This window comes from Apis laboriosa, unplaced genomic scaffold (assembly GCF_014066325.1).
Source record: "Apis laboriosa isolate Shangri-la unplaced genomic scaffold, ASM1406632v1 scaffold112_cov148, whole genome shotgun sequence".
Lineage (NCBI taxonomy): Eukaryota > Metazoa > Arthropoda > Insecta > Hymenoptera > Apidae > Apis > Apis laboriosa.
The window spans coordinates 1,477,663-1,504,107 of record NW_025220865.1 but is presented as its reverse complement, the minus strand read 5'-3'; the positions used below and the strand labels follow the sequence as shown (position 1 = coordinate 1,504,107).

The following is a 26,445-nucleotide window of genomic DNA, read 5'->3' as shown; positions in this document are numbered from 1 at the left end:
ATGACAAATATATATGTATTTAAGCAACGAATAATATTGTCAAGTATCAAAATTTTTTTTTATTTATTTATTTATTTTTTTTTTGAGGTATAAATATCGCAGTATAAAAAAAATGTAAAATTTTTCCATAAAATTATACTTACATTCGTGTTAAACATCGAAAGATAAAATTATATCTCGGGATAAAAATCTTTTTCCACGCATCCGTCTCTTTTTTATCTCGTTACCACCAATCTTCCAAGTATCCATCCATTATTTAACCTTGCCTTCTCGTGGCAAAATTTCGCCTTACTTCACGAATCGACCGGGCATTGACTAATGAGACGTCGTAACGAGTTCGCCCACCCGTAGTCGTTGCGTCGATCTTCGATCTTTCCCTCGCGGTTAAACAATATTCGATATTGTTCCACGTATTTGAATTTAGAAAAACGATATTCAATCGCGCAATTATTGTTTTTCCTCCCATAGAAACGTGAATCAAGATGATGAAATCGCGCTTTATCTTACGTTAATCTACTCGACTATTTTATTTCTTGGGCAACCATTACACCTGCTCGAGGTACATTTTCCTCGACGAATGATGGATCACCTTTTCTTGGTCGTGAGATAGAGGAGTCTTCGACTCGATCATCAGTTCCATGACGAAACGAAAGATACTGTACGAATTAGAGCGATATAGTATATATATATATATCAAGTTCGAAATGATGGAGAAATTTTTGTGAGAAAATCAAAAAAAAAGATCTTTTTCAAAAATATAATCCATCGATTGACAATTCTAATCCTACTTAAAAAATGAACTCTTTCCTTCTCGATAAAATAATCCAAGTTCTTATACCCGATATCATCGAAAGGAACGAAGAAACGAAAAAAAATGACGAGAATCATCCGTCCTGATTCAAAGAGAATCGATCGATCGGCCCACGCCTCGAATACCTGCTACCATAGAATCTACGCTCCCAAGATTCCAACCTCTCCCAAAAAAGGGCGTTTTATCTCCAACGGAACGATTTGCATACCCACGTTCATCGAACTTTCTCATTCGCAGAACGTTCATTAATCACCTAGCGCGTTTGGTAAGCCATCCTCCACAAAAGAGCGAAAATATTAAATTGACCAGAAAAGGGATTTCGCAATAGCGCCGGCTCTTTGTCGCGCGCCCCAGCGCGCTTTGACACGGACGTACATCTTAATTAATCACGAGATCGTACCGGCAGATAGCGCTCGTGTACAATCGACAGAGGGAGAACGATCGATTACTTTTCGGGAATTCGAAAAGTTCGAGCGAGAGAAAGTTACATGGGAACGGCCTGTTATAGAGGAAAACGTGTATAGGGAAGATTAACTTGACTCGTGGATTCTCAATTTGTGCAAAATGATTCTTTCGAAGGTTTCTATGCGTATGGGTATTCGAGGTTGTAAGAAATGTTGAGGTTACGTAACGCGGTGTATTCGCGATAAAGAACGAACGCGTCATCTAAGTGTTGCGTAGTAAATATGACAATGGTGGTGAGAATTCTCATTATGAATGAAAATTCATTGAACTTATGCAGAATAAATGCCAAGTGCATTCTTTATTCGTCCCACGAATAATTTATCTATAGTGTTTTTCATGTTGATCGATTGGTTTATTTATTTTCTCTTTAGGATATAGGCATAATTTAAAAAAAAAAAGAAATAAGAAAAAGATACATAAATAATAAAATTAAAAGGGAGTAGGAAATAATAGGAAATATTGGCGAATGGATAATAGACTTTTGGCGAAATTATTCACTAAGTGAGATAAAGGAATGGATAGATAGGTATTTTAGGTTAGGATGCAAGATGAATGTCCTCGTACGTAATAAAATAAAAACGGAGAAATATAGTTCTTGAGGAGAGTCGTTATTCTAACATTGGAAGTCGTTTATCTTTAAAATTACTGCAATTATTTTGTAAATATCGTAATTTTAATTTTAAAACGCAATTAAATAAATTATCATTAAACTTATTCATCTAAAACTGGTATTTTCTTACCTAAGAATTACATAAATATTTGAGTTATATCGCATAAATTTAAAAAGATGTAGTTAGTCGTTTACATAATAATTTTAACGACGTTAGCATAAATCTTAAATGTGATAATAATTTTTAACTATGAAATTATAATCGAACAAAAAAAATCATTATGCATTAATATACATGTTCCATAAGTATATATTATCATCATCATTATCTGTTTCAGAAAACAATAATGGAAAATAAGATTCCAAAGTTTACACGTTTGTTATGCATCCAATATTTATGCATATTTTTTCGAACGAAAAAAATCTAAAAAAAGATGGCTAAATATCACTCTGAAATTCGACTATGCACGCAATTGGTGTTAAGCTGCATCCTCATTGAAGCAATAAATTCACTGTCAAACACTGACCTACAAAGCAATGCAATATAATCAGAGACTTTGAATTTTACAAAGTTATATTAGACATTGTATTAAGAAACATTTGTAAAGATCTTTCTCTGATTCATTGATCCTTAAATCTCGTTTATATTAGATAACTTTCGTCAATTTTTCATAAATTTCATAAGATTATATTAACTTTTTCCTGAATGTAAAATGGCCGATTTCAACAAATGCAAAAATATGAAATCATTCGAAATTTGATCAAACTTTCTTACGTTATAATGCTAACTGCAATGACTGAAATGGAAATAAAAAAATATAGAAATATCAGAATTTCTCTTTTTGGTAAAAAAAATACAACAATACTGTAGCTTGTCTATTTCTGAAATATATCTGAAATATCAAACGATTCAAAAAAAACCACGAAAGCTTCTTAAATTCAAAGAAAAAAAGTTCTCTTTACTGCTTCAATGAGAACGCAGCTTAAACTTCTAGTTTTATCAGAACACTAATAGTTCGCCATATTGGCTATCTCTAGAATACAAGCGACTCGAATTTTAAAGAAATTTATAAAAGTTTCTTAAGCTATTAAGAAGGTAAGCTATTAAAAGAAATTCTTAAGCTATTATTTTTTTTTATCAAAACTCATTTACATTGTTTCTAGAATCAATCAACGAAGCGCCACGAAAACCTTAAATTTAAAGGAAAAAAAAAAAAAAAAGAAAAAAAAAACAATTTTTCTCATTGTTGCCTCGGTGAGAACGCGAGCTTAAGAGATATCTGTTTTTGGCTGAACAACGATAGGCCAGCTCGCCGCTATGCCTATCTCTAGAATACCAACCGATTCGAAGTGCCGTTGAACCCCTCGATATCTTTCATCGAACGATCTTCCGGGTACCTTTCATACCCTAGCCTCTCGCGTTATTAAATAAACCCAGCCGGTTTGTAAATCACCAGGTGTCATCTGAAACCGCGGTGCTTTCGTGGAAGTCACGCGTGGGAGTGAACAGTTCCTGAGTCAATAAATGATTATTAATCGCTACGCGGATACAAAGAGAGAGAGAGAGAGAGAGAGAGAGAGAGAGAGAGAGAGATCTTTGCTGTGAGAAAGAGAAAGAAAGAGAAGGAAAAAAAAAAAAAAGGAAAATATGAAAAAATGCTGTAACAACGTTATATCGTGGGTGAAAAAACGCGGTGGACAAGCCTTGCCGGTTCTGCTCACCGATCGAGGAATATATCCTTGATGGACGAGAAAACGAGGAAATATTCATGAAGCGATTGTTGTAACCTGTTATTAACGAATATAATTGCCACTCGTGAATCATGGGGCACGAGAAGCGGACCTTGGGGATGGAGGAATTAGAGTGCAAATCGGAATAATCCTTTTACAGTTGTTTCGATGTTAAATCGTAAAATTTCAGAGAACGGTCGGTTAACGTACTACAATTAACCGGATAATGGAACGGAAATGAACGATTACTATTTTCAACGAACCGCGTTACTTGTTTCGCAGGATTAGTGATATGATTAGAGATAAGAATGGTTTTTTATAGAATTGTATTTTTTTTTCTTTTTTTTTTAATTGAATTAATAGTTCATTGATATTTTGAATTCGATCGTTTTTCATCTTTCAACATCTTGTCTATTTTAATATGATTACTATATGTACTTTTATTTCATTTTAGGTGGGGAAGACGAAAAAGGAAACTCATAGTTTATGTTATAAATTTTATCCTAAAAATACTTTCATTAGGAATAAAAAAGGATATTAGCTATTATATTATATTAGATTTTGAAAAGCAAAAGGATAATTCTATAAATTTTGCTATTATATTCCATTTAATAATATGTATACTATTCTGATCCATCCATATAATACGAAAAATTTTCAAGTTTTTTCAAAAGCTTTTTTAAATTCGATTCACAGAAAATTCAATCTAGAAAAATTACTCTCAAGTCTCATCTCTTTCCAGAATGGAGGAGGTTCACGTTCATTGTTAAGATTCGACGATTCTTTCCTTCGAGATATATATATATATATATATATATATATATATATATATGTACAAGTGTACAAGAGCCTATTAAATTTTATTCCACGACGAACACGAGGATACAAATTTCACGGACACCTCGGCCGAAAACGAAGCGAGTCAAAATCTCTTTTTGCCCGGGGAATTAATAATTACACGACACGAGGATAGGCATCATAAAGCAACAGGGAGGCAAGAAACAGGGAATAAATACGAGTTAACTCGATTCGTTGGCCGGCCATATACGGAGAAAACGAGCGAACGAATTATCGGTGGCTAACGACGCGGGATCGAGAGTTTTAAAAAGGCGGCCGTCGTCTCCTCCGGCTCTTCCCCATTCAAGAGGAAGCGAGCCAGACCCTGTCCGTCTGGTTCACCACCGGCTTCTTCTTCTTCTTCGCCTTCATTCATCAAACATCGTATTCCACCGGCGCATCGCCAACCCGGACATTATTCAGCCGCGTTTTTCGAAGATAATAGCTGCCTCTACAAATAAGATCGGAGTCGGAACTCGAGAAAACTCGTGGCGACTTGGAGAAGCGAGGTGGTTGCCTCGTACATTCCTAGAAAAGAGAGAATCTCGTAAACATTCCTCGTTTCTTCTGCACGAACACTCGAACACGTGAAAAGAAGTTTGTTATGCGCCTGTTTGTGGAAATTGGTGTCTCGCCGTTGAAAAGTTGCGGAAAAATATCGCCCAGAAACGAAGGACCATTATTCGAGACATTTGGAAACGATGGAAATAAGAAAATTGATTTCATATTTATAAAAGAGATAAAAATAGGATAAATAGGATAAAATGGCAAGATTAAAAAGAATAAACGAAAATTAGAAAAAGCGAAATGTGAAAATAATCGTATCCGATATTAATTCGAAAGTGGCGGAATTTAATACTCGTCACCTGAGTAAAAAAAACTGAAAGCGCGCAATTGCCAAAAACCCTGATATAATTGCATTGGGATAACATTGGGTTGGGTAAAAACAGTAAGAACCTGGTGAAAATCGTAAATAAGAAGAGAAGTCGGAACACGATGGATGCCGAAACGCAAAAACAAAGGAATTTATACGCAAGATATCGCGGCTTCTTGCCACTATAATCGTAAATAGAGGTTTATGTCTTCGGAGAGATACGCATGAGCATCGGTGGTATAATCTCATCGGTGAAGCGGGATAATGAAGAGTACAGTGGGGAGTAGAATTTTATTGGATCGTTAAAGGGAATGGTGATTCGCAACAATTTGCCCCGTTTAATCCCCGCGATAAGTGACTTTCTCTTCTTTTAAATCGAACCTAGTAATACGCGCCATCGATCGCAAATCTTCCCGACTGCTTAATGCCACGTGATACTATTCCAGCAATTCCGTTCGTTCCTTCGTTTATATTTCGATAATATACAACTGCGCATGCGCATACGTCTTGTTCCTTTTGCGTCCTGAGTGTTCCGATCAGCGAAAAAGTAAACTTGATTTTAAGGTATCGCTTTTTCTATAATTTTTACTTTCTCTATTTTTTGACCAATAGAAAATATTAAAATATACCGATTTTCCAGTCTAAGAATTCATTGGTTTAAAATATTATACATAATTAAAATTTGGATCTCTTTTCGTAACCTACCTGCGTGTATTAGGTTAGGTTAGGTTTCTGTATAATATTCGACGAATAAAGTATTTGGGTTTGAAAAAAGCACAAAAATAAATTAGAAAAAACTAATAAAATAGAAACTCAATCTTCAAAAAAAAAAAAAGGATATACAATCTGTATATTCTCTTCTCTTCCTGTACAAATTAATATTCAACACATCATATGAATATCAAAGTTCAAGAGGAACACTTTCTCTAAACATTTTTCCAATGAATCAAACGTCACGAGTCTCTCAACTTTTCCACGTAGATTTTACGACGTATCCGAGCTTTATCGTTGAAACGTATCTCTCAAACGATCGTAGATCGTTTACCGTGTTTCCAATAACGTGGCTCGTGGATCGTCTGTAATTCCACCCACGTGCTGCGTCATGTCCTGCGGTCCATTCATCAAACAGCGCGAGTACTTAAGTTTCGCTCGTAACCAAGGAAAGATAGACGCGTTTGCATCCCTCGACGTGGAAACAATATATGAATACGTACACGTACATGTGCAGCCCTTATTCCATATAAGACGAACCTTCTAGCCTTATGGACGAGAAAGAAAGGTCGAGATAGCAGCTCGATATAAAACGATCCGACCCACCATTTATTTATCCCCACTCCTCGCTCTTGTATGCGTGTTGTACAGGGTGATTCTGAGGAAATGGAAGGATTGGATTATCGTTCGAGGGAATACGTGGAAGAAATGTTTGATGAATGAACCGGGTGTTTCAGACGATGATTGAATATTGCATAAGAAGAAATTCGATAATTCTCTATAGCTCATTAATATGATCCAACTCTTTATATGTTGCGAAATACATTCTTAATAATCAAATAATCTATATTTATTGCTTCTTCGAGATTATGCGTTGTAACAGAGTTATTTATTCCAGGTATTCCTTCGAACGATTAGGTTTGAAATTTATGGGATACGTGGAAGAAACGTTTATTCCATTTATGTGAACTCGTTTAAGTAAGTGAATTTAATGTAATTCATTTTATAGCTCAATTGAAACTTAACTTAAAATTCTATATTATTATTACAAAAATTTTTAATTTTTCAGGAATATAACTTATAGATATTTCTGTTATAACGAATCTTCGTTTAAAATTGGGAAAAATTGAACACCATCCAAGAACGATCCTGTATATATCCATATAGTTATTTATCGTTACAATGATATTATCTGGCTGGATACGATCTTGATTCACGAGTTCCTGTCTCTAGATTGTCACTGAGGATTGAGGAACTTCGGTTGTCACGTGACTATTTCAACGTGGAAGTCACTGTTAAAGATGATCTCTAACAGAGATCACATACACATACCGTGATCGATTCTCCAGCCATTTACATTACACAGAGAGGCTTATAATTGTCGTTGAAACGAGAGATTTTTCCTTCGATTGCGAAATAAAAAAATTCTTAAGATAATTAGAACGATTAGAAAGTCCATGATCTCGATATCGAAGAATAGCATAGGTTTCTCACTGCGATCGTTTCATTTGTAACGCCCTCAGTTCACGCTTAATTGCGTTTCGAGAATGAAGCGTTTAATTTGCATATGTCGCGATCTCGAGTGCGCTCACCACCAGAGTTAGACGTTGCACGCGAATAGAAAGTGATAATTTATGGTGATTGACCGTTTAGACTTTGAGGAAGAAAGTTATTAGTTGCGTTTGCTTATCTGGTGAAACACGATCGCCGGTTCAAACCGTTTCGAGGTTGTAAGGGGAAAGCGAAATAAAGTATCTGATCTTGTTTGTTCGCATTTTAGATGAAAAATTTTCGAAATATTTTAACGAAATATCGTACATTGTGTCTGTTATCTAGTTTTATCGAGTTTTATCTGATCTTTAAATAGATTGAAGTATGTGGATAATTTAAATTTTAAAAGAATAGAAGTTAACCATGAGAGATTTTCTCACCTTCTCTGACGACTATGCAAATTACTTGGTGGATTACCTAGAAAACAAATATTTTTTTGTTGCAAATGTAAATCGAGATTTCGAAATATAGATCGATTCCATATTAGTATTTCAACCATGATCGAAATTTATTCAAATTATGAAACTCAACAAAACTAAAAGAATTAATTATTCAAAATATGAAAATCATATTGATCTAATTTATTTGAAATTTAATCGAATATTTGACTCCAATCCTTACATAATACAAAATTTAATACAAAATTACTATAAAATACATCAAATATCGTATCGATTAATTTCACAATTAGTACTATTGATATCTCGACTACGATCGAATCATCGTGTCAACAATGGCGCATATAAATCTCAAGTGAATGATAGAGGGACACTGATGCAACACGGGATTGAAACGAGCGTATTGTTTCGACGAGGAACGCGCGCGCGCGTAACATCGATGCCCGACGATAGAAACAAAAGTAGAAGGTGGAGGCAGTCGGCGGCGACGTGTGTACGAGGAAAGCCGACCACATGAATGAACCTTCCATTCATGCGTGCCTCTAACCCCTTCCTACAACCCCCGTCGCACCGTCTATGGGATCTTGTCGGCTACCAACGACACGACTATGCGACACACACACAAGACGCATACATACAAACGTTGAGACACAAAGATGAAAAGAGAGAAAGAGAGAGACAGAGAGGGAGAGAAAGAGTGCACATGCGCACAAAACGAAGCGCCGCGACACACGTGACCGCCATTGTTGATCGCAAGGAAGAACCGGCAGCGCCAACCAGCCGCGTTATTCCTGGCTTTTTTGCAAGAACCAGGACACTGATAGCATACTCGTTCTCCAGTATTTCTAAGTGGTACCCTCGAGAGGTATAATACCGGGACGAAGGCTCATTCATTCGTTCGGTCACGTAACCGAGATTAGGAGTGTTTGGCGCCGATGTTTTTAACGGCTAATGACGGTATATTCCTCGATCTTTCGACGAATGGAACACTTTCGAGAATCTTCGATCTGTAGTGAATTACAGAACAGATCAATCCAGGTTGTTTTTTGTAAAGTTCACATAGACGGGTTCTTAATTTGGATATAGAGAAAATTGGAATACATGATAAAACAAGTTTATTTCGTCGTTGGATGTAGTGTTGGATCAAGTTTTGTACATTACTTAACCTAACATTCGAATTATCGAATAGAAGCAAAATATAACAGAAATAATATATTAAAATAGAATTGAAATAAGATATGAACTGAATTAAAAAACGTTTTGAACAGGAATGATGATATGATGAATTCATCAAATCAAATAAAATAACCAAAATTAAAATGAGAATCATGATAACTCGTACAAGCTCAGAACCATTACGACCGCAATGTCCACATCCATAAACCTTTATTTTCAACATCTCGAGTAATTATTCGTATTCATTTCTTAATTACTTCATCGTATTTCCATTACCGCTAAAATATGACAATAATTATGGCTATCTATCTTCCAGTTTTATTTCTTTTGTATTTAGACACCGAACCGTAAATTCAAGGAAACAAGAACAAAACCTCTTGTATCATAGATATCAGTAATGTATCCAGTAGCTCAAGTTTGTAAGTAGAACACAATAAAAACATGTATATTAGTCTTAAATACTAAATTATAATTTATAAAGTATATTATAAGTATATTATATATATTTAAATATAAATTTATAATAATGCGAGAAAATTTAATTTTAGGTTAAAAAATATGCAAAATTGTATTCAAAACATGAAAGAAAAAGATGCTAAAAATTTGAGAATGAATTTCAAATTTTCACAAATAATCTATTATATTTTATATATACAAATTATTAAAATCATTATTTGAGTTAATCAAATTTCTCAGTAACATAGTGTTCTAATACTTTCGTGAGTTACTGTACGTTTCCTGACTGATTCCAAGCACTCTGTAATATATGATAGGGCTTAACGAGTATCAACGTCGACCAGTTCCCAAGAAGTCGAGGCAGAAAAGTGTACGACTGTTGTCTCATTCATCGGCGACGAGGAAGAAGACCCTTGTCCCATTCATCGTAGTCCCGTCACGCTTGACGGGGACCTAGGTTAGCTGGATTTTAAGCGCGGCAAGAGCGCAAGAAGGCACCAATGGGGACCGTTCGAGTCCCGATGGGAGATGAAGAACACGTTTCTTCTTCCTCGTCAAAAGAGTAACAAGAATGTCATAAGCGGCCGGACGAAGAAGACACGGTGAATTGGTTGTCTGTGTAACGAGACCCCGACCACAATTACAGTACTAATGGAACCCACTACTTTATATGGTAAAATAAAATTACCGCTAATAACCTCGAATTAAAATATCATCGAATAACCGACCCGTGATATTAACCCTCTTTCTTTTTTTTTTCATTTTTTTTTTTTCTTTTATTTTCCAGACCTGGAGAAACGATATTATGTTGTGATCGATTATTCTTGAGGCAATTCACGAAGTTAGGTTTTATGAAAACAACGAATATGGTTATTTGAATTTTTAAAATTAAATTTCACGGACTTATAGACTTTGTGAACTGAGGTGATAATTTTAATTTTTTTAATTAATAAATATATGTATCAAGGATGAAATATATTTTTTAGGATGAGATGTGAAAATGTAAAAATTCTTTGAAACTCTTGAAAAATAGATTTTATAATTTCTTATTGTATATGAATTTATTTTTATTTGATACAATTGAATTCATGAAACATAAAAATAAGAAATTAATTTTTTGCAAACCAAAGAAATGATGCTATTATTATTATTATCTTATGAATGTGACACGAGTTTGGCAAAGTTTTGATATCTAACAATTAAGTATATTAACTTTAATACATTAAGATCAAACATCCAATTATCTTCATCCCATGTAATTAATCAATTTCTCTATTTGTTTGTGTCATTTACACTGGACAAAGATTACTACAGTGTACGTATATCCAGGCATTCAAGTCAATTACAAACGTAATATCACATCCATCAAGAGAAAGAAATAAAACGACTTTTACCTCATTCGTGCAATCATTCTCGAACCCGTTGTTTAACCTCACCCACGTTCCCAACGTAACACCACCAATCATTTACAATTTCACACTCGCGAGAATTATTACAGGTAACCTATAAAGCGATTTATAACAAGAAACAATATTATTTTCCATCAGCAATAACTATTTGTAATTGAAAACTGTAAACCAATCATTTTCACTAGGACCATATCTAGAAACCACATCGATCGATAATGATGCAATAATGGAGGATAGTGTTATTTAGATTTGTAGTATACAATTTTATGCTATTCGATAAGAATATTCTAACGATGCAGTGTGCGGAGATATTAACTAAGCTATTGGCTATATAAGGAGAGTAAACGGTAAATTTTGACAAAATGAAAATTGAATTAAAAATATTAGAGATACACGATTTGTAACACTTCTGTCACAAATATAATCGTTTCCAATTTTAAACTTCGAGTAGACAATGACAGAACAATTTCGACGTTTTGGTTATACACTACAATAAACTGATTTATCATTAACACACAACACTGATCCAATATTTCTAACAATCCCATTAAAACGATCTTCAAATAACACAATACCGCAATACCAAATTTTCAATTACACCATCTTAATGGAACAACAAGCTTAATGGAATCAGCGCAAATATCGATACATCTTACATGTTTAAACTTCATCATACGCGAAACAAAGCAAACCCCGTTTTCCATCTCCACGTTCTCGCTGTTTAAATAAAGATCATAAATAAATAAAAAGAAAAGGACGGTTGTAATAAAAACGAGCAAAATGTAATTTATCAGGGCCAATTATACACGTTCTCCCCATGTAGACAACGCTGTTACGAAAGTGATCAATTCGGCGTTGAGGCGGACCGACACCGCGTCGCGATTTATCGATCCGGATCCAGGACCGATCTCCGGCCTTCGTTAACTCATATTTATACCGGTGATATTTAATTGATCGCGAGGATCGTTCAATGCCATTGTGCTCGCCTCTCAATGGAACGCCACGATCCAGATAAGCCCACGCGGCTTCCCCGTCTATTAAATGGTTACCCGGAGCTCGAAACAATGATGGAAATGGCCGACCGGCCGAAGAACTAGTCGAGTTATTAATCACACACTGGACGGTGATTATTTCTCCTCGAGATAGATACGAGGAACGTTGCGAAGGTACTCTGGTATCGATGGTGGATGGGAAGCTAAGCGTGATACAGAACGGGGATACATAATATGGCTAGCGATTACGAAAATAGAGTGTATCGAATGGGATCTATACGTGTAAATAAAGTAACGTGTCAATTCGACACTTTTGTTAGCTAGTTTGAGAATTAATTGATAATTGTGCATCGTGTATTTGTTGAAAATGGTTAGAATTAGAATATAAGGAGTGAAGATTAACAATAGATATAAACTTGAATTATAAACTCAACTTGAATCATCGTCAATCAATCAACTTTCTATTCTATGTACGAAATTGAGCACTTGATATTCGGAATATCATGGAGAGAGGAAGAATTTCTTTATAACTTGAAAAGTAGGAATGCGTAAAAATTAAACATTGAAGATACAGTATCATCATTTAATAGTATTCAACAAAATCATTCTGTTTTTATACCACTCATCGAGTTCGACCAATTTAACCTATATTACGTTCTCGTTCGGTTCAAAAGCATATCATAACCTCTCTCGGTTATCATAAGTACACGAAGTGGATCGTCCAAACGGATATTCGAAACCGGTAGACTCGAAAGTCAACTGGCACGTGAATGTGACATTTAAATAATCGTTTCGCACACGTGGAGGACCGATCGGGCCCCGTAATCATCGTATCTCGGTTTTAAACAATCTCTCAAATGCACGTACCAAGAGGATGCAATCAATCCTCGTTTATACGCACGCTTCACCAGCTGGAATCCCAGCTTCGTTTTTTAAGAAAGCTGTAATAAATTATTCCAGACTCGAACGTGTCCCATACGGCATCACACACGTTTTCAACCCATCCTCTCGAACAGCATCGCGAGCGAACCAAGCTTCACAATACCAAGCCGCGAACCCGCAATAATAACTGTTTTACCCACGCAGCGGAATTAGAATATATCCGGTCGATAATTTATGGCGGAATTATGCGCGTTATTATGTGCGCCGAGAAGACAAGAGAACAGGCAAGTGACAAACGGATATATTCTCATTTATCGTCGATCGAACATGCACCGTTTTCTCTCTCGATGATGTATATATATACATATATATACAAGTCGAGAAATCGTGTTCAGTCGAACAAAAGCGTTTAAAAAGTGGGCTTTTCGAGATATTATCGAATCGACACTTTCCACGCGAATTTTTCTTTCAACGATGAATGTGACGTAATAAAGAAGAACTAATGTCTAATTTTTGAAATTGAATGGATAATCTTATTTCTATTTCTGGATTTTTACGTGTTGTATCCATATAGAACGATAATTTCGAGTTTTTTTCTTTTCGAGCAAAGTTAGGTTATCCACATATATGTATATGCACGATGCCGTGTTTCGATCTTGGAATTCGAGGAAGTATATTACCGTTGAGTGAATAGATTCAAGTGAAAAATAATTACACGAAGGTGGAAAGGATGAAATTAGTTGCACGAAGGGAAAGGAATACGGGGAAATCTTTCGCGTGAGATCGGGAAACCTCGAGATGCACCACGGGATCACAGACGAACATCGTACAGTTAAACGGTCGCGCGTTATTATTATTTCCTCAAGTTTTACTCAAGTATCGAGGGCATAATGACCGGTTGTAAAATTTAACAAGCACCTTATAAAGCACACTCGTCGGCCTGTTCCCTCGCCATACGTAAAATTGCAATCGTGTATCGCGTTTCAAGCTTGCCCTGTGTCCAACGTGCCCATCGCCGTGTACCCTGACGAACTTGCACGATCCGACCCATAAAAAGAAACTGTTAATATATTAGAGTGAACGGCGAGGAATTGTAGAAACGCTTTTACGCGCAAGAGAGGCGCATATTTTAATCCTTTCACGACAAAGATATGGACAACGTTGAAAAATATACGAATTTTTCCTCAAAGAATAAAAGATAGTATCGTTACATCGATTGTGATCTCATACCGTAAAGCATTATTATTAATTATCGCGTTCTAAATTTTTCACGATGCATCCTCCATTTCATTCCAATTTCAAAGATATTCATAAAAATCTTTATCTATATCGATCTTTATCTTCTAATTTTCTAACTTTCTAATTTTCTCTGAAACTAAATTTCAACAAAATTTCAATTATCTCTACTCGCTACGAGAAAAATTGTAAAAGGACGTTTATTTCAAAGAAAGAAAAAACAAAAATATATTATTATCGGCCCAAGATCCATCCACTCGTTCAACCTCGGAACGGATATATAATTGCCCTCGAAATTTTCATCGCTTATCGCGATCCCTCGAAAAAAAGAAAGAAACAAGGTTGTCCAGGAACAGTTGGCGAAAATGAATCCGCGAAGGCTGCCGTGATGAGCGCGATCGTTTCTTTTCCTTCGAAATGACTTCATCCACGGACGATTCCAAGGATTTCGTTCGCGGAGAGGAAGCAAAAAGCAGGTAGCAATCACGTCGTGGAATGCGCGGGAAGGTCGAAATAATAGGCTGGTGCAGCACGAGGGAGGCGAAGACCCTCCTCTCTCTCTCTCTCTCTCTCTCTCTCTCTCTCTCTCTCTCTCTCTCTCTCTCTCTCTCTCTCTCTCTCTCACGCACACACACTCTCCTTCCGCGAGAATCTCGAGGATCTCGATGACTAATAACTCGATGCAGCGCGATTCGCGTGAAATTCCAGCCGGGCCCTCCTTCCGGGAGATATCGCGATAGGTTCGCGATTAATTGCTCCCTCTTGGTGCTCCGCTCCAAGTAAATAAACCCGATCTTGACCTTTCGACGAGCGGAATGGAATTTCTTTGTGGCTCTCCGCGAATGTCGAATAAAATTAAATGAAAGCGCATTCCTTCCTTTTTTTAAATATATATATATATTTATGCGTCGAAGAGATGGATTGGACCTTGTTCGTATTTTTTTTTTTTTTTTCATCAAGAGAAAGTAGAGGAAAAAATATCGCTCTTCCTGCACACGATATTCTTATTGATCATTGGTTACGAATTAATATACGAATTTGGATAATCCGCGTGCAACGATGTCACGATATCTTTGTTTCGTCCTCTTTTTAACGTGGTTTCAGAATTAATATGTGTAACATTGAACATATAGCTTGGATAGGGATGACTAGAAGGAGGTGTTAATATATTTTTTTTTTGTTTGCAATGATACTCGAATTATTTTTAAGAATCTGATATACTTATTGTATATTATATAATAAACAAATAAACATATTTAGCTTAGAGGATTTAATTGATACATAACGTTGAGGAAAGTTGACAAGAAATTGGAAGATGATGATAGTTTGTAAGAGAAAGGGAATATAAAATGATTTACGTGGATCGGGATTACTATCGAGAAGATGGTATGGTTATCGTCGCACTAAATCTAAAGATTGGATCGTAAAGGATCGCGGTAAGATTACAACGATACAACTGTTATAACCGTGTAAACGACAGCTTTTAAGAAACCCGTAAAATATGCATCCCGTGTTGTCGATAAAATTAAGAAGAGATCGAGCAGGAAGACGATAATTTGCGTAAAACTGGAACTTCGGTAGCGTTCCTGAAACGGGTCCGCGAGGATCAAGATAACGTTGCGAGAGAAGATCTTTATCTTCGATTTATCTTCGCGTTGAATCCGGAGGTTTCATCTTTGCCGATCGCAAGAAACAACGACATTTTAATGCCGTGTAAAAGCTGCTTTTAAAAATTTCAAAGGACGTACTTGGTGTAATTAGGGGGGAGGGAAGAAAAAAACAGGAAGAACAGTGATTCATGATGTAAAGATAAATCGAAAATATGGAATGAAATCTTCCCGTTTGAAAACACGTTTACGAGAAAATTGAACTATGAAGGAATCGTATCAGGTTCCGATTCGATAATTGAGAAGATATTATTTTGCTAAAACGAGTGAAAAATGTAATATTTTTTTATTCTTTTTTTTGAGAAAATTTTTTTTTAAAAATGAAAACTTCGAATAGAGAATATTGTTATATATTTCATATTGTTGTTATATTTCATCTATTTACATTACGCAAAATAACTCTCTATTAATTCGTATCGAAATTGAACGAAACGTAATTTCAAACTTGATTTTATCGAAGATAATACTTTCTTCGAACGAAAAAAATTTTATTTTCGATTTATTTTCCGATATTTCTATACTTAAAACAAATTTTTATTAAAAGAAAAATTAGAAATATCGAATAAAATTAATTTTCGCGATAACGAGATCTTAAATGAAAAAATTATATTATCTTCATTTTATATTTTTGATTTATTTTTCAAAAAAATCGCTTTCCTTCTAATAGCTAGTTTTAGAATACATCTCGGAAAGGCCGATAATTTATACGAAATTGGAACTTGGAAGGCATTCTCTGACAAGAAATCCGCTAGGATCAAGATAATACCATGGAAAGATCATTATCCTGCTGCTCAATCCGGAGAGCTCATCTGCAACGATTGCAGCAACTAGCGGCACGATTTTACCTCGCGTTCTGCTCGTCCGATTTATCTGCTTTATTACGAGCAACGTTGCAAAGATGCGGTGATAATTTTGCAATTAATTGCATGACTTCCTCCAGAGGATTTTCGTCACGGAAATAAATCATTTTAATCTTGACCGTTCCTGAGATTCTACTTTTACGAGCGGAAAATTTTGTAAAATAATTTTGTATATTTGGGCATGAATTAAATACATTATTGCACGAAAATGTCTAAACAATTTCCCTATTTTGGATTATTATATATTTAAAATTTTTATTCAAAAATCTTTGAAAATCATCGCATAAAAATCAATTAATCAATTGCGCTAAGTTAATTGATAAAGTTAAAAAATTTTAATTTTTCAAAAAATGAAAATTCGAGTGACTCGTATCATTTAATACTTTATATGGAAGTTAAAACGTTTTTAATTTGATTTTATTCGTATTGTTTTATACCTTCCTTTTCATACTTTGAATAAAAAAGGAAGATAAAATTCTAATTCTAAAATTTCCTTGAAGCTTGAAGGAATATTTAAATTATGATCTCAGATATATAATTTGAATATTCTTCTTTCAGTATTTCAATTAGCATTAGGAAATTAACATGAAATAATAGCATATTAAGATTAATATTAATATAAATATGTATATTTATGATATTTCAATCTTATAATATAATATAAACATCAAAAAATTATGTTTTTGTTACTTATTTTTCAATCTCATTCTAAATACATTTTTTTCAAAACATTTGAAAAAACAAATTAAAATTAAAAATACTTTATAATGTTACTTCTCTTATAATAAATTCTTATGTAGTTTTACAAAATTTAATTTTATAAAATAAAAATATGATTAAAACAAAATTTTGTATAACCAAAAATTGATATAATCTATTAAAAATTTCTAACTTATTTTATTTATAAATAACTCACTTTGTTGTAAAAAGTAAATAAAGAATAAAATAAATAAAGAAACGAAACGATGTCATTAAATACGATGAATCGCAATTTTCCGAATGATAACTTGTTTTTGCGGCGACTCGCGAATTGCTACATTTGCACGGTTCGCTAATAGCCATTTCCAGAGACTGTAACTTATGCCGACCATTATTATCATTCCGTTCACGATTATGAAAATATTCAACCCCTAAGCGCCTATTGTATGTATCGTGTTTGATGACATAATAATACTCCAATCGAATGCTTGCTACCAATAATAAGAAATGTCTCTATTTATCGCAAGCATACAACTTGCCTTTCGATAATCGATCTTTATAAGATTCGACGGAATTTAGTGATTGAAATGCTTAAAATTGATTACTACAACAAACATAGTTATTTGTTTGAAATTTGATTAATCTAGTTACACGTAATTATACACATGCGCATTAAAAATCTAAGTAACATGATATTATTACGAATTAGAAAACGAATATTCTATATCTTAGTTTGTAAACATATCGACATATATCGTATATGATTAGAATTTATTCTAAATATTCCTTCAAAATTTTCCTAGTATTTATACATAACAGAAGATAACAACTAGTAAGTATTCGACATGCTTGAAAAAAATGTCAACACATTAGCACACTTCCAGAAAAAGGCGGGATAATATTATTAAATAACGACTCACCATCGGATAGGAATCCATAACGGGCCTGGTCGGAGAAGCGTTTTCCACTTTCAACTGATCAATCTTTTATAGCTTCTTCTCCTCTAAGAAGTTCCTCGTGCCACAAATAACCGCGTGCTTCGTATAACCGCGAAAACTTCAGATCGTGGATAACCACGCGGCACACGCGTGCACTCGCGTAAAGGTTAGTTGTCAATTGGCACATACATCACGTCTTCCGTATTCCGTGCGTTTCTCTCCTCCGTCGCGCCCTCCGAGATAATTACGCGAACTACATAGGCAAATAACGTTTCTGACAAAATGTTGCACACAATTCCTAATGTCGAGCGAGCATAATGGGAACCTGTCAAGCGACAATCGAACCGCGTGTCGGCAATATACGCGCGCGCGTCGACAATCACATTCAAGTGTCACGCGGGCAACGAGTTCATCGAGTCACTCACTTGTACATATAGAAAATGTTCGAACATTCTTCGTAATGTTGTAACGTCAATCGAAAATTATGATGAAATTACACTGATATCGATGTGTGTCGCAGTAGCGCGCGTATTTTCGAAAAATCGCTGCCCGTCACGATTTGTAATAATAGAGAAACGAGAAGGGACAAACCTCGAACGACGCACTAGGGAGACAAGCGAGACAGCCAGCCCGTGCGCGCGTTCGAACCGATGCATCGCGGCAGCGCGATTCGAGCCGACTATTCGTCCGTGTTCGCCCGGCTTCGGCCAACCTCGGCCCCCTTCGGCGCGCCCGAAGTACTGCGCGGGCGGTTCCGCCGAACGAGAACCGCTTGTCGTCAGAGACATTTCCGACGCTCATTCGGATTTCTCTCAATGAATGAAATCATGATTTCGGGCTACGCTGATTTAAAAAGGTAAGAAGAAACAAAGATTATTCTGAAAAGTTATAATAAATTTATTGAGATATAAATGTAAAGTTTTATTTGAAAAATGAATAGAAACGAATAGAAAGAAATAGAAACGAGATTGATGACTATTTGTTTACGAATGTTAAATAAATGAATAAAGTTATATTAACAAGTACATATAACTTACCTATTTTAACATGAAATGTCAAAGTTTATCTAATATGTTTTAATAAAACTTGTCAACAACAAATTGTCGAATTTATCGTTAGAGAATAAGTATAAATTTAAAAAATATAAATAATTCATATGTAAACAATTCTATTAATATTAAATTATTTTTATTTTATAAATATACGTATATATATATATATGAAAAGTGAAAATATATTCGAATTTATATAAATTTTAAACATTCCAATTTAAATTACGATAATCATTCCAAGAATAAACACATAAAATTGATATTATCCAATATCCGAAATTTGTACATACATTTTTTCGTATTCAAAATATAAAAAATGAATAAGGTTTCGGATTCAGTTCGATGGAAACCGGTCCACTGTTGGCTCATAATTTACACGTTACGAGTGAATAAGGTGAGCGCATAATTTTGTCGCAGAGATGTGTTTATGATTTGTGAACGACATGTACGATGCAGCCAGATGAGAAAATTTTCAAGAATCACGCGGTTACCACATTATTAATGTGGCGTAAATATCTGTTAAATGGCGGCGAATATAAACGGCAGAAGTAATAAATTGTTGCAGAAAATGTGTTAACCAGTGTTTCGATTCCAATTGGAGTGGTCTGCCAACTGGATGAAGAAACGAAATTTATATATATTTTCGAAAATTTTGCAATGTGCTAACGTGTCAAGTATTTGCTTGCAAAACAGGAAATGATCCCTCGGGGTCGAGAAATACAGATACTGTTTATCTTGCGTCGATATCAATGCTAACGCGCCATTATAAAAATCTGTAACTATGCAAACAGCAAGTTTAGAGTTTTGCGAGATGTAGTTCGTGTCAGAGTTTCGATATGCGATAAGCGTGCCACTATACATATATGGGGAAACAAGGCACGTTGCTCAGCTCTTTCAACGACGGCTAAATCAGTTGATAAATGATAAGAGTTCAAGCATCTGTACTTTTACTCCACGTTACGTGTGTAACGTGATATCCGTGTTGAACAACTAGCAAAACTGTATACGACTCTATTGCCCGATTATAGGTGTGACTAATATAATAGCTCATGATTTGATCATTCGATTGACAAACGAAAGAAACTTTTTAATATGAATAAGACGAATGATAAATAGATATGATTGAAATGATTTATGATCTTGAAGAAAATTTTCTGGAAAAAAAAAATCCATTTTCTGGAATTTTTATGTTTCACAATTTAATAAAATGTTATTTTATAAAATGACTTAAAAGACATATCAATAAATATTTAAGTACATATTGGATATAATATATTTGGATATAATTATTTAGTGATAATCCATTTTTTGCTATATGATTATAAGATTAATATTTATGTGAAAAAATAAAAATTCAAATATTAATATATATTTAGAATTATAAATAAAAGATATAAAAGATTTTACCATCTGAAATTCAAATAAAATCAGTTATCAATTATTACTTTTGTTCATAGTATCATTTTACTATAATGATATTATTTTATTAGAGATCACAAATACCAATTTTCAATGAAAACAGCTTACTTCGCAGATAATATAGTCAAGCACGTGATTGACTGCAAAAGTAATACAGTCTGAATCGTGCTTATTCCAATCACTAAACGATATCTGGCATTTTACTCTAGTTTTGCATATCCATTACGATTCCGTGTAGATCAAACTATCTATGTGATTTACATTTCTTGGCTTTTAACCAAGTTTCCTTGCTATAATATTATACTTATTGTTGATTCGTATATTAAATTTCATTTATCCATTCAAAGATACAACGTTTTGAATCAGGAAAATACTTGAGCTCGATTCATTTGTACATACCATTTAATTGCAAAAATGCATAGTAAAATATATACATCTCCTAAAATATATAATATTATATTAATTATTATGTAATTATATACATAAGAATAAATTAAAGATCACTTACCGATATTTCCTTAAAAATCAATCCTAAAATTTCCTTGAACTGATATTTAAAAAAAAAATAATAATAAAAATAACTAGAAAAATTCCAAATTCTTGTCTTGGAATATCTTAAGTATTCTATTTTTAATCTAATATGAAAATCGTAATTCTTATTTTTTATAATAAAACATTGCGAGTTAACTCGACAACTTCTAACAGTGTCCTGGCTAATGTGCGATCCATTTTCCCAACCGTGAAATGATTCAGGTAAAACCAGTTTCTTCCTATGCTGCGACGAATTCTAAATTCTGTAATCATCAAGGACCACCAAGCTCACGTAAGAATCACTTCCGGGCGAATTATCTTTTGATCCAAGACGGTGCATTCATACGTATAATTACGTAAACCAGATGATACGATACAACGGTCACGGTTCACGATTGCAGTTACTTATACTGAAATGACTGAGGTAAGATGGAGTAAGTGCAGACTGTAATTCCGTCTGAAGTAAATGCGCCCACGCTGTCGCGCCAAAGAAGGTCAGAACCGAAGCATGGATTTGTCGTATTCGTTCATAGAACATTCAAACCAGCTTAATATATGAGCCGGCCACGGTTTACGTTCCCCTGTAAAACTTGTTCGTTAATGCTCTGAAAACGGTGTAATATTTTTGCTTAATAACACCGTCTCAGAGCACCACGGTTCTCACAACTTCGACGCAGCTATTCGCTCGTAATGACCAGTTTCTCGCCCTTCTTTCTCGTATATTCTTTTCGATCAACATAGATATTTTGTCCCTGGAAACGATTAACATGATTCTTACATGACACAAATTAACCAAAGTAACATATAATATCACATGTTTTAAGAAAAATGTATATATATATATATGAAGTTATAACAAAGTTAACCTCTTCTTTGTAGTAACGTAAATTCGAAAATTCGAAAGATTCATTAATTGTAGACAAATATGCTTTGTAAAATTTTATAATATCTTTATGTCACAAACTTTAATACACAAAAGAAAAAAAGATAACAAAAATTCCTATAAAGTTATTGAGAAAATCTTTTCACCTCCGACGCAAAATACGATCCACTGTCAAATTTTAACTACAATCCTTTTTTAGAGGAAAATATTTCACTGTAAAGAGCACAATTAACATATAAAATGGAGAGAGAAATTTCCGTACAACAGTTATATTTTCATGAAACACAAATGAAAAATTGTACAAAGAAATTATATTCTTGCTTTTTTATGTCGGTAATATAGTTTTTGTTATTAAACCGTTACACAACCGGATTCGTTCTTGTATACAAGATGTTAGAGAGGACGTTAGACATCCTAATGTAAAATAGTTTATCTTTCCATATAAGCTTAGTCCATATTAGGAAATCCTTATCCGTATAGTATAATATTTCGTACGCAATTACGATTCAGATGTCAGCGACAAAGCTAAAATGCTGCAACAGTATCACCCGGTATGATTCTAAGATACGCTTATACCGTATTTAGCAAGCGGATGTTTTAACGCGAACATATTGCACTTTCAATATACACGCGTATACGTCTGTATCTGGCACTAACAGTTCGCGTTATGAAATGGATTTATAATTGCGTTTTATGCGTTTCTAACTATTACGCAACCGAGCTATGTTAGCTAATAAACTCTATGAAAATCGAAGTGTGTTTCGATCTTTTGAGGTTATTTATTAATAAGATAGTTTTATCTTTATAAATTGGAATAAAATAATTCATGGAATAAAAATATATTTTTTGAAATAGTTTGAAGATTTAGTCATAATCACAGAAATCAATAAATTTTCAATCAATAGTCAATGAAAAAGAAAATTAGTTTTTAGCTACAAAATTTTAAACACGTTTTTATTCAAAATATTAAATCGTTATTTCGATTAAATATTAAAATTAATTAACTTTTTCTAACAAAACAAGATCTATTTCATACTTAGACACATAAATAAATTTAATCTCATAAATCTGCACGAAGCTTTACACGAACGATACGAATAACGCGGACGAGAGGCAATCGCACGGATGGAGGTCGTTTAAATCGAGTTCGTAAGTGTTTAAATGAGCAGAAACCGGACGATAGTGTTAGTGTACGTAAAACATATATGTATAACCAAGAGACCGCGTGGGACCTGTTAGCCCCGCCCTATACAGACCAGATGTCATTACTCATTACGCGCTACGTCGTTACGGGTTCCTCCTTCTTGATTAAAGGGCCAGAGAAAATCGTTCGGTCGAACATCACCCTGTCTTTTTGTTCCTTTTCTTGCTCTTCGTGCATTTCGCCTCGCTCCACAGGTGCATGCCACGAATCAACAGCGATCCTTACTTATTGTTCGGAATTTTAATTAGTTTCCATGTCTTGCTATTGGAAAAAAATTCTCAACATCACTTGTTTTCTGATAAAATTTTCTGAATTTATTGTAATTTATAATTATATCTCTATTTTTTACCTGTCAGCATTAAATATCGAAGATTAATCGAATCCATCTGAAGTTGTCATAGGTTGAGATTAGCCGAGAGGTCGATAACTTGCGAGTTGACGTAATCGAAACTTTCGTTCGCGAACGATACGATATCTAGCGGTAGAATCTATAAAAATTTTGATGTATTTCGTGCATAGTGATCAGCGGTTCGTGTAACGAAATAATATCGTGGAAAGCAATCATTCACGTCATTTCCCGTGGAGACACATGCGACTCTAGACAGAACGCGGTTATGTACACCTGCCAACGAATCGACCAGCCGGATTATTCACGTAAGTATCCAGCAGAGATACACGAGTCACACCTGTTGCTCGCTTCGATACACCGGTGTACTCCCTTGATGTTCGTTCACCCGTAGCCAACGTTTCCCCTCTGACTCATTCATATGCAAAAAAAAACTCTCGAATTTCGATCAAGCAATCTTGAAAGTGATTAAATTCATAAAATTCTATTATAAAATTCTAACGTAAATGAATATATCTAATTTAAAAGATTTGATTTTTCTTTATATATAATTATATTATATAATATGATTTGTATAATTTAAATTATTCTTATTTGTTTAAATTTATATTTCTATTAACATATATTTCTTTTTCCATGTATTGGCATAAGAAAACAAAGAAAGAAATAACAATACATTATAAGTAGAAAGCATACTGACGTTTATATCTAAAACAATCCTTTAGCTCGCTATCGTTCCACATCGAATAGTCGTTTCTGTGTATAGTAATAGTGTATATAAATGACACTTGCATGCACACACATAGAACCACGTCCATGAAACACTGTAATACTGGTTCGGTACATTATAGTAGGAGCCACGACCTGGGAGGCCTTTCAGATAATATGGAAAGAAGAACAAAATGACGATCGAGGTTAAAGGAAGCCTGTCGAGCATATCTTATATAGATATGCATTATGTGTATGTGTATTCGTTTACCAATCTAATATCATATAATGATGCAAATTTTCTCTCTTATTTTGTACGATTTCAAATTTTCATGATTTATGACATATCAGTCAATAAAAATATAATATAATTGATATTATTATCTACGTAAATTTTATAAGAATAATAGACTTTTGAAATCTTATATCCTGTTTCCTAAAAATTATTTTAAACTATTCATAAATATTATTATGTATAATATAATATTTATTATGTAAAATTATACATATTCTATATTATCTTATAACTATATATTAACATAATAAATAGAATGTTATATGTTATATATTATGTTATATATTATGTTAATGAAATTCATAACCTTTCATTGACATTTAATACTATTATAATAATACTATTATAATATTTGCTATCAATTGTTCTAACATTTAACAGTAATAAATTATATTTTAGTCAGCATTTTATTTTAAATCTTGCAACGTCCATGATCGATATGAAGATAAGTCGTATGTCTATTAATTTCTTGAAATAATTATTCGTGTATCAAATTGACAAATCATTCGTCAAATTTATTTACATATATGTATTACATAAATTTAATCATAATTTCTTAAAATCTAAAATATATCATAAAATTAAAAGTGAGTAGCGTGCAAAGCTTTATAAATTTGTATATTATTATCTAAATTTCACATGAACATAACCTAAATTCACAAAATTTATTTATCACTAGAAAATTAAAAATTCGAAATCAATTATTCAATATATTTTCGATATATTTTATTGATTATATTATCTTTATAAGTTATAATTTTTTATGAATCAATATTTTAATTATATATTTTCGGTATTATAAATAATTTTCTATCTTTTTAGAAACATTGTCGGAATCAAGTCCTTAAATTGTTCTGACGTTTGACCGTCTATGAGTACTTGGTATTTCGTAGAGGGACTTAGGGACAGCAATTTGCGTGGGATTGGAATGTTTGGGCGCGATCATGTTTTACTGAAAACATACGTCTGCGAATGTACCACCTATTCTAGGCCGTCGACCTCTCGAATAAACTATTTGAACATTGCAACAATGTTAATAAATAATCGAACACCTATCGAACATTATATTCAAATTTCTTTCGCATTTAGAACGATTTAACTTATAGTGTATGTATCACTTGTTAAAAAATATTGTGTTACGTGCATATCGTCTTTTAAATAGATTATATATGGAAAAGCAAATTTATCGCGGCAGAAGTTAATTATTAGCTAGTCTTAGAAAGCTATATCGCGGTTATTAATTTATACCTATGCGATTAGAAATAGAAACGAATGACAAAAAAAAAATAAATAAATCTTACAAATGCTTAGTAAAAATATATTATTTTTATGTTTTTATATAACAATCATTGGCATATTGACGATTTATTCAAAATTTTTTTTATAGAAACAAACTTAACATGTATTAAATATTTTTATAAAAATAATCCAAAAAAAATTTATATATAACTCGTAAGTAGAATATCATTATTCTCTGTTCCAGGAAATATATTCTTGCAAAATATTATGGACGAGGAAATGCAAGGGTCGTGATATTGGCTTACTCTTTCACCTGTTATCGAAAGAGACTTCATTCACTGTGATAGCACAATCTGAATGGTGCTGCCATTAAGTGGCTGCCTCGCTCAGGTAACCTCACTTCCTTCAAATTGAATCTATGTTAATCTTTAAAATATTTACTACTTATAATTTATCAAATATTTT

The 26,445-nt window shown here is 33.6% G+C and overlaps 1 protein-coding gene and 2 long non-coding RNA genes across 5 annotated transcripts in view; 1 reads left to right on the top strand and 2 right to left on the bottom strand.

Moving 5' to 3' along the window:
- The window catches only part of LOC122711302, a 46,433-nt gene extending 27,499 nt beyond the window's left edge, over nucleotides 1–18,934 (bottom strand). Inside the window, exon 1 of the transcript XR_006346079.1 lies at nucleotides 18,286–18,934. The gene's annotated coding sequence lies outside the window, so the exon portion shown is untranslated. The remainder of the gene's footprint in view (nucleotides 1–18,285) is intronic.
- Nucleotides 6,922–9,585, top strand: LOC122711310. Of its 2 annotated transcripts, XR_006346081.1 has the most exons (3): nucleotides 6,922–7,017; nucleotides 7,109–9,392; nucleotides 9,481–9,585. It is a non-coding gene; the product is annotated as an uncharacterized LOC122711310 (long non-coding RNA). The 2 variants fall into 2 exon arrangements; XR_006346080.1 differs by having other exon boundaries at nucleotides 7,109–9,585.
- A 1,611-nt stretch (nucleotides 18,935–20,545) lies between the features above and the next one.
- Nucleotides 20,546–23,926, bottom strand: LOC122715018. 2 transcript variants are annotated; one of them, XR_006346756.1, is made up of 5 exons: nucleotides 23,742–23,926; nucleotides 22,335–23,653; nucleotides 21,283–22,057; nucleotides 20,883–21,213; nucleotides 20,546–20,765 (listed from the first exon to the last, which is right to left on the bottom strand). It is a non-coding gene; the product is annotated as an uncharacterized LOC122715018 (long non-coding RNA). The 2 variants fall into 2 exon arrangements; XR_006346757.1 differs by having other exon boundaries at nucleotides 22,335–23,649; nucleotides 23,742–23,763.
- Between the last annotated feature and the right edge of the window lie 2,519 nt (nucleotides 23,927–26,445).